Source organism: Lynx canadensis, chromosome C1 (genome assembly GCF_007474595.2).
Source record: "Lynx canadensis isolate LIC74 chromosome C1, mLynCan4.pri.v2, whole genome shotgun sequence".
NCBI classification, from domain to species: Eukaryota; Metazoa; Chordata; class Mammalia; order Carnivora; family Felidae; genus Lynx; species Lynx canadensis.
The window spans coordinates 180835385-180843933 of record NC_044310.1 but is presented as its reverse complement, the minus strand read 5'-3'; the positions used below and the strand labels follow the sequence as shown (position 1 = coordinate 180843933).

General features: G+C 37.1%; 1 pseudogene; it reads left to right on the top strand.

The window, feature by feature from the left end:
- Positions 1-336: 336 nt before the first annotated feature.
- Positions 337-658, top strand: LOC115519891 (annotated as a pseudogene).
- The last annotated feature ends 7891 nt before the right edge of the window (positions 659-8549 follow it).

The window sequence follows — 8549 nt, the reverse complement described above, 5'->3', positions numbered from 1 at the left end:
GCCTACATGCCACCCACCACCTGTGACTATGCATCTGGCCTCTGCTGCCAGCAGAACCCTTCCAAAGGCCTTTGCTGCGCAGGCTGGGATACCTCTCCCTGCTCTGGCCTTTGCCAAAGAAAGTTAACTTTGCAGAGGAGAAGAAGGAAACGTGGACATGAAGAGGAGAATCTAGCTGGAGCTGAGGAACCAAACCTGGGCAGCTGTTTGCAAACTTGTCTTGAACAATTGCAAATCAAATGATAGGAGAATTGAGGTCTTAACCGATGAAAGTGTGAACTTAGAGTCCCTTGGTTTAATAATTGGAGGCTTGGTTTCAATTTCAAATCTCCCCAAATGACTGAAATTGAAATAGCTCTTGACCATGACCAAGATGATCAGCAGGTCCGTGACTCAGATGCCAAAGTGGATGGTGTGGGTGACGAAGAGGAGGAAGGAGAAGGAGAAGATGTGGAGGATGAGGATGGTGAAGAGGAGGAGTTAGATGATGAAGAGGATAAATAGGAAGAAGTCAGGGAGGAAGAAGAATTTGGACATGCTGGAGAAGTTGTTGGATGAAGACGATGAGGATGAAGATGAAGATAAGATGAGGAAGAAAGTGGGAAAGGTGAGAAGAGGAGGGAAGAAACAAGATGGTGAAGGAGAAGATGGTTAAGACCCCAAATAACCTCTGAAAAACCCCAAAACAAATGAACAACTATTCATTATTGGTTGAAGTGCTCATATGGATTTGGTAGCTGTTTTAAGAAAAAGGTAGCTGTGATAACAAACCCAGGACACCCACCCACCCAAAGAGGCAAAGAATAGTTCTTGTGACATTACACCTTCCTCCATTTAGTCCCTCTCGGAAGTTGACCACTGAACCTGGGGTCTTCATTCCAACAAAATTGTAAGCATTGTTAGCTTTGTGTTAAGACTCTTGCTGTAGCATGGATAGTGGTGATTGGTGAGTCATCTGTGGCTAGCAGTTACACCAAGACTGTAACAGCATTTTTACTTTCCATACAACAAAGAAACTTTGAAAATAAAATCCTAACATTTTGGGGGGAAAAAGGTAATTATAATTGACACTGAGCTGAATGGAGTTCAGCTAGAGTTGGAACATCATTAGCTTAAGCCAATGTTATGTACATTTCTTCTCTGAAACTGAAGCTCCTTAAGATACTCGATGAAAAATAAATTTCTGTATATCTGTATCTTTGTAAATTTATGTATATAAAATGCATGTATTTACATATATATCTGTGTGTATTAAATATTAATATACTTACGTATGAAAGTATGCAGTGATTCTCCCTTGTAGATTAACAGGAGATATTAGAATATTAACCACTTCAATGATGATTATGTCTGAACAAAGATTCTCTTGACAAATGTCAATAGTATGGATATAGGGATAGAAAGAGCAGACATAGGCAGTATTTGAATACATCAAATAATATTTGCTCATCCAAATGTTGAAGAAGTAGGTTACTATCTATAATCAAGATATAGAGAGAGAATGAACGTTGTGTCTGGGACATAAGATATTTCTAGCCCATAGGCCTCAGCAGTGGGAACACAGTTCCAAATGGTGACTTCTGAGTGAGGGTCTTATCAGGCATTTTGAAATGAATATAACTGTTTTTATATATGTCTAGGATAAACTGCCATGTAGTTTTGCCTGGGTATATGTTATAGGCCATTTTGCATGAGTCCCACCAATTTCAGAATTATATGAAACACAGTATTACTAAGGTGTGGTACCTGGTATAATCAGGTATAAACATTTTTATCTGTCATTCTCAGTGATAATAAAGATCGGTTCAAATATGTTCCTAAAACACTTTCTTATTCACTCATTCCATTACTGTTCACTGGTTCCAGTTATTCCATTAGTCTTGAATCATTCATTGTCTACCTTTGCATTTATGGACATATTGGTAATATAAATTTGGACATTCTAACCACCAGTGACATGAACTTGAATTTCAATTTTTCATTCTTGCCTGATGCGTGAGGGTATTATATACCACTCATTTGGGTAATTCTGTATCTCAAGTTGCCTTTCTTTTATACCAACTGTCCATGCCATCTTTTTGGCTGATTTGCATATTTTTCCAAACACAGTACTGTGGGACCCACCTAAAGGTCCTGGGAACCTCGCCCTGATTCAGCACGTTCTAGTTTGCACCTTTGTGCAAACTGAGTGCTTAGCAGCTCTACCTCAGCTTTGCCAGCAGAGAAGTGATCCGACACATTTTTCACGGCAACCTACCAATAGCTTCAATTGCTTTGCTTGTGTTACAAGTTTGAGAAGTACTGCTTTAGCAGTGATGCTGAAAAGAGAACTTAATTTTAGTTTAGGGCTTTGCTGTTCACTGTGTGCAAACAACAGAAACAAAGAAAAATCTACTTTTGTACTTTTTCTGTCCTAGATCTTTGGGAGCTCTTTATCACGAGGTGTTTCCCACATGTGAAAATGAAGTATTAATACACACCCTTTAGAGTTTGGTTGGAGATTAAGAAAATGACTCGTAAGATATGAATGTCTGCCACTGTTCCTAGCACATAGCAGATGTTTCTTAAACATAAATCTGCTCTTGAGATCTTTAAAATCTACCTGAGGAGTGTGATAATTTCTGATACTGAAATCATTATGACTTAAGCTGTTATCATTATAACAGCTTTTTGCATATGCCAATGGCTCTCAGTCCTTGTGCCTGAACATTAGCCACCAATGATAAAAATAATACCAAAAGGAAACTTCTTTATGAGCATTCAATAGATGTATCCTAAACAATTGAAACACATCATGGCATTTGATAATTATAGCAACATTGACAGGTGGGAACTGTTACACTCATTTGCACTGTATGAATAAGAAAGTTAGACTTTGGTAGTTAAAGGGTACTCTAAGTTCCTATGCCAATAAGTGTTAGCATTTCTTGAATCTGTATTGTCTGATTCCAAATTCCATGCCCACATCCAAAAGCACTGTGGTAGGGCCACTAGCCAAGAATTAATGGCTTTTCAGGGAAAGAGGAGCAGTATATCAGAGCAGCCTAGGAAAAATAAAACTTTCAAAATTAAAATGTCAAGTCAGGTTTGTTTAGAGGAAAATTAGCTTAGGATTTCAAAGCATTACTTTAAGAATGCCAAATGAAAGGGATTCTCACTTATCTTTTACTTCATTTTTAAACTTTATTATATAATGTTCTCACAGGCATTATCCATTACTTGTAATTCTGCATTCTTTTTTATATCCTAGAGTTTAAATGCCCCCTTTAGAACTTATGTCAGTAATAAAAACATCCTTGGTTGCTTTTACATCTCTGGCTTTAGTGACTTAAGACTTTTTTTTTTTTTGTATACTACAGGAAGCCCCGCATTTTTTTAATTTTTTTAATGTTTATTCATTTTTGAGAGAGACAGAGAGACAGAGTACAAAAGACACAGAATACAAAGTAGGCTCCAGGCCCCAAGCTGTCAGCACAGAGCCTGATGCAGGGCTCAACCCACTTACCATGAGATCATGGCCTGAGTTGAAGTCAGATGCTTAACTACTGAGCCACCCAGACACCCCTGAAGCTCCATATTTTTACAGTTTGATAAAAATATCTATCTTCTCTATCTATCCAACTGTTTTTGTGTCTGTCTGTCTATCTATCTATCTATCTATCTATCTATCTATCTATCTATTTACCTATCTATCTACCTATCTGTCTATATGTTTTTATTCTTCTACCAAACATAAATGATAGAAATTATTCATTTAGTTGGTTTTTGGGATCTGACAGGCCTGGCTTCAAGTTCTGATTTCCACACCATCTAACTCTGTGAACTTTGGAAGATGTATTAATTCTATTGTTGCAAAGCAAATTGCTACAAATTTAACAGTTAAAAAAACATATATATTATATACATATATATTATATGAGGTGTTCAGACACAGCCTATCTTGGTCCCCTGGTCAGGTCTCAAGGATGCTGTAGGGTTGGGGATTCATTCCAGCTGTGCTCAGGATCTTTTATTAGCTCACATGCTTACTGGCAAAATTCATTTCCTTGCTGGGTAGATTTCATTGGTGCTTACTTTTTCAAGGAGAGCAGGCAAATCTCTCTGACCTTAACGAAAGCCTTATTTTAGGTTTGACTCTTAAATCTGTGTTTTCTGATTTGTATATAGATATAATGACATACACCTCTTAGTGTTACTTGTGAGTATCAAATGAGAGAATAATATAGCATTATAAATATTCAAACGTTATTTATTTTTTAATTAAAATCTAGCTTTTTCCTTCATCATCAGAGTAATCTGTGTCACCTTCCAGTCTAGGTTATGGTTAATGCATAATTGACTTATATTTCTCAATTTCTAGGCAAACTTCATTAGACATTTGGTTTTATATATTTTACATATAAGGAACTTAGAAAATGTGGCTGCAGGTATAGGTAGGAGTGCAGGTTTTCTATGGAAGTAGAAACATTGTTAGTGTCATTGTTTGTATTTTCTCAATTTAGTGGTGAAGACTATGGTGAGATAAGATATTTGAAAATGCTTTGTTAACCATGAATCGTATTGCAAATATGAGGAACACATTTTGATGCAGGCTAATAAGGACTTAGTTTAGGGTGAAGATAGGGGAAAAATAGAGGAGGACAACAAAAGAGAATATTATAACGAAAAGTCGGATTTGGAACAACTGAGTACCTGTGTCATAATATTTATGAAGAAGGACACTGAGGTAGACAGGGCTTCAAGAGATTGTCACAAAATTTTTCTGCATTGTTTTCTATCAGCTGGATGCAAGAAATCATCCAGAGGACAGATCCCTGGTTCAGTGGAGAACAATTTTGAATGTTCCCATTTGTTGTGTAAGTCTCAGGACAATCAATCCTGTTGCCCTAGGGATCCTTAGTGATAGACCTTTTATGATTTGTGATGGTCTTTTTAGTTATTTTTGTATTGGTGCAAAGGAACTTCCTTGGAAGGAAAGGAGATAGAATCTGCCTAGTACCTTATGAGGCTCAGTGTTTTTATAATCTATCTGACAAACAGAGATGATCCTAACTTCAGTTGGCTGACTGTAAGTATACCCAGTTCTGTGATAGGGAACTCATCGTGAAGGAAAGGGGAATCTGCATGGTGTCCTCAGCTTAATATCAAGGTCTGATAGGCAGCACTGGAGAGCTGGGTTTGTCCCAGACTGTGCCTGACATCTGAGTGTTCCTCTTGGCTGGTTTAGACATCCTCACTGCGAGACCATATCTAGGAGCAATGGCAGGATGTTAAACTATCCACTGGATTATTCTTACTTTAACTCCCATCAAAGAAGATTCAGACAAACAAGAGAGTAGGATCACATTATTCAGTAACTACTGTGCCTCCCAGGGGATATGGCTTAGTAAGAGCTTTATTGAGGAATAGATACATATCAAAAGGAGTAGTACTAGTATTAAATGTGACCTCTGTGGCAGTGAAAGATACAAAAACAACTAAACATTGGTATATGCATTTGGATTATTAAGGTTCTCAAAGCAGATCTCTTCCCGGTGTTTGGAAACAAAATTGGCTTTGGGTTGATTAAAACTTCAACACTATTTGTTAATTTTAGGTCTCAAGAATGGGAAACTAGATGTGCTGCTAATATGGTCAGGTTGTGGCTCAAGTGATTAATTTGAATTAAAAAGCTGATGGAGAAGGAAAACCAGATGTGCCTATAAAAGTATTTCAAGGTCTTTTTAAATCAATGCCACCATTCAGCCATTTAACAATCATTTAGCAAACATTTTTTATAACTCCTATGTGTCTGCAACTTACTATTATTCATCAGAAGGTCAAAAAAACTTCTTTGCAACACCACCAGACCGTATGAGAAAGTAACAGACCTGTATTTATTTCAGAGTCACCTTGCAACTAATAATGAACAGAAAGTAGAACTCTATTCTCAGTATATTTTCAAGGTAAACCAAGCAGTCACCCATGATTATTTTTCACATCCAATCTTTTAGGGAGTATGAACTTGCTTTGTTCCAGTTTGTGCTTTTTCAAAGCAAAAGCTCGGCATTAAAAATACACGACTGAGAGAAATGTGCATTGAAAAGGAAAAAAAACAAAAAACAAAAAACCCAGAAATGTCAGGTGGAGAACCTGGAAACAAGAACAAATATCATGGGAATTATTTGAATCATAGTGTATCCTCAAAAGCCAAATGATAGGTTTAGTTATTTCTGGTTTCTTAATTATTTGGGTGTTGCTTCTAAACCAAGGGTAATTGAGTCTATTCTAGAAACAAAACTTCCAAAAATTCAGTGTAAGATAAGATGTATTATTGTCAAGTTACCACATATTTAATCTAGTCAGGAAGTTTTAAAGTTCTGTGTGGAAACGTTCATCACTTAACTTTTCTTGACCTCAGTTTTTTCAGATGTAATTGTAGAGTAGGATTAGTTGACCTGTCAACCCCCTTCTGGATGCAATATTATGCCTGATGTTTAAATATACACAAAAGGGATAATGTAAGGTACATAATCCCTGTTTTCTAGGAACATAGCAGACAAATCTCCTAAAATATTAGAAACATTATAATTTAATATTAAAAGACTGGAAAGTAAATCCAGGTACAAAGGCAGAAATCTGAAGTCATTTAGTTGGTAGAAAGCCTACTGGGAGGGAATCAGCAATTTTCTTTGCCATGTATTTGCTATTTCAGAAAAAAACCTTAAAGTTGTAATTGATTTTTACTCAATTTGATATAAAGCTACGCAGAGTCAACATACAATTAAATTTCATGGGGGTTTTACTCTGCCATTTAAAAAAATTTTTTTAACGTTTATTTATTTTGAGGAAGAGAGAGACACAGGGTATGAGCAGGGAAGGGTCAGAGAAAGAGGGAGACACAGAATCTGAAGTCTCCAGGCTCCGAGCTGTCAGCAAGAGCCTGATGCAGGGCTCGAACTCACGAACTGCGAGATCACGACCTGAGTCGAAGCAGATGCTTAACTGACTGAGCCACCAGGAGCCCCAACTCTGCCATTTTTAATAAATATCTTTTTTTCATTGTTACATGAGAAATGCATCGTTAGTCACTACTTTCCTGTCTTTGAATAATGTGGCCACCAATGAATATTTTCGAGAAGATTACACCTTTTGTGATCCACTGAAATATGTTGCATCCCATTACTTGTGGTTTCCGTATTTGGGAATTAGCCTGCTTGCTGAAATTTATTTGCGGGGAACCTTGGTGTCTCAGCCGGGGAAAGGTTCCACTCCTGCTTTCAGCTACGATCATGATCTCACAGTTTGTGATTTCAAGCCCCACATCAAGCTCTGCACTGACAGTGTGGAGCCCGCTTAGGATTCTCTCTCTCTTCCCCTCTCTCTGCCCTTCCCCTGCTCACATTCTGTCTTTCTCTCTCAAAATAAATAATAAACTTTAAAACAGAAAGTGACATGAAATTAATTTGCAACCCCAAAGTCAATACTCATAATACTTTTGAGGTCATTTGCAGACATGTGTGGACATGTGCAAGGCAATAAAAAAGTTGAGTTGCCTCACATGTACATTCCCAGTTGAGGTCAGACAAGCATGACTTCTTGTTTTAGCTTTTATACTATAAATGAGTTTCTTTCTGGTGGTTTTTTAGTGTGATGTTTAAACCTTTTTTGTGCTTTTTTTCGATAATTCACTGTTTAAGATATCCTCCAAGTGTAGTGCCGAAGTCCTGACTAGTATTCCTAAGTGTAAGAAGACTGTGTTGTGCCTGCAGAGAAAGTTCATGTGTTCTGTAAGCTTCATTTAGACATGCATCACTGGTGTTGATAGCTATGAGTTCAACGTGAATGAGTCAACACTACACATGTAACAAGAAATATACCTAAAACAAGGTTATATATTGATCGATGAGCAAAATATTGTGACCAGAGGATCACAAAACCTAACCCTATGGATGTCCTAGGAGCAATGGTTCAGTATTTGCTAATTCAATGTTCATGGCAATTTTATAGAATGATTCAACTGTGCTAGGATGAAAAGATAGTTTAACAACTAGACAATTGGAGGTGATAGATAAATATCCACATATTTGTGAAGAGGCAGTGGGTAGGAGTAGTTTCAATTTGTTATAAAATCTCTAATGGCTTCTCTTAGGAATCACAGTAACCAAAATCAGACTCAAAGTTTTATGATTCATTTTGGACATTAAGATGTATGTTGCCTAAGAAGTCATTATGCTGATTGGCATGTGTACAGAAAAATCCTGCTCTCGTGGCACAGTGCAGTTTTTGTATTTTATCTGTATCTAACAGTGATGGTCGTGATGCAACAGCTGATTCCAAAATGCCTGAAAAGTATTTATTCACTTACTTCTCCAACAGTTATCCAGCACTTAGCACAAGTCACACATATTGTTCTACTCATGTAGGAAAACATCCCCACTGTCTGTTTGCTAGAAGCAAACAGAAGATTGCAGTTAACTTGAGGGTCATTTGGTGTATGAGAAAGGAAGCCATCTGAGAGATAGGTTATTTCCTTTTGTTATTGAAATGTCATCAACATATAGCATTAT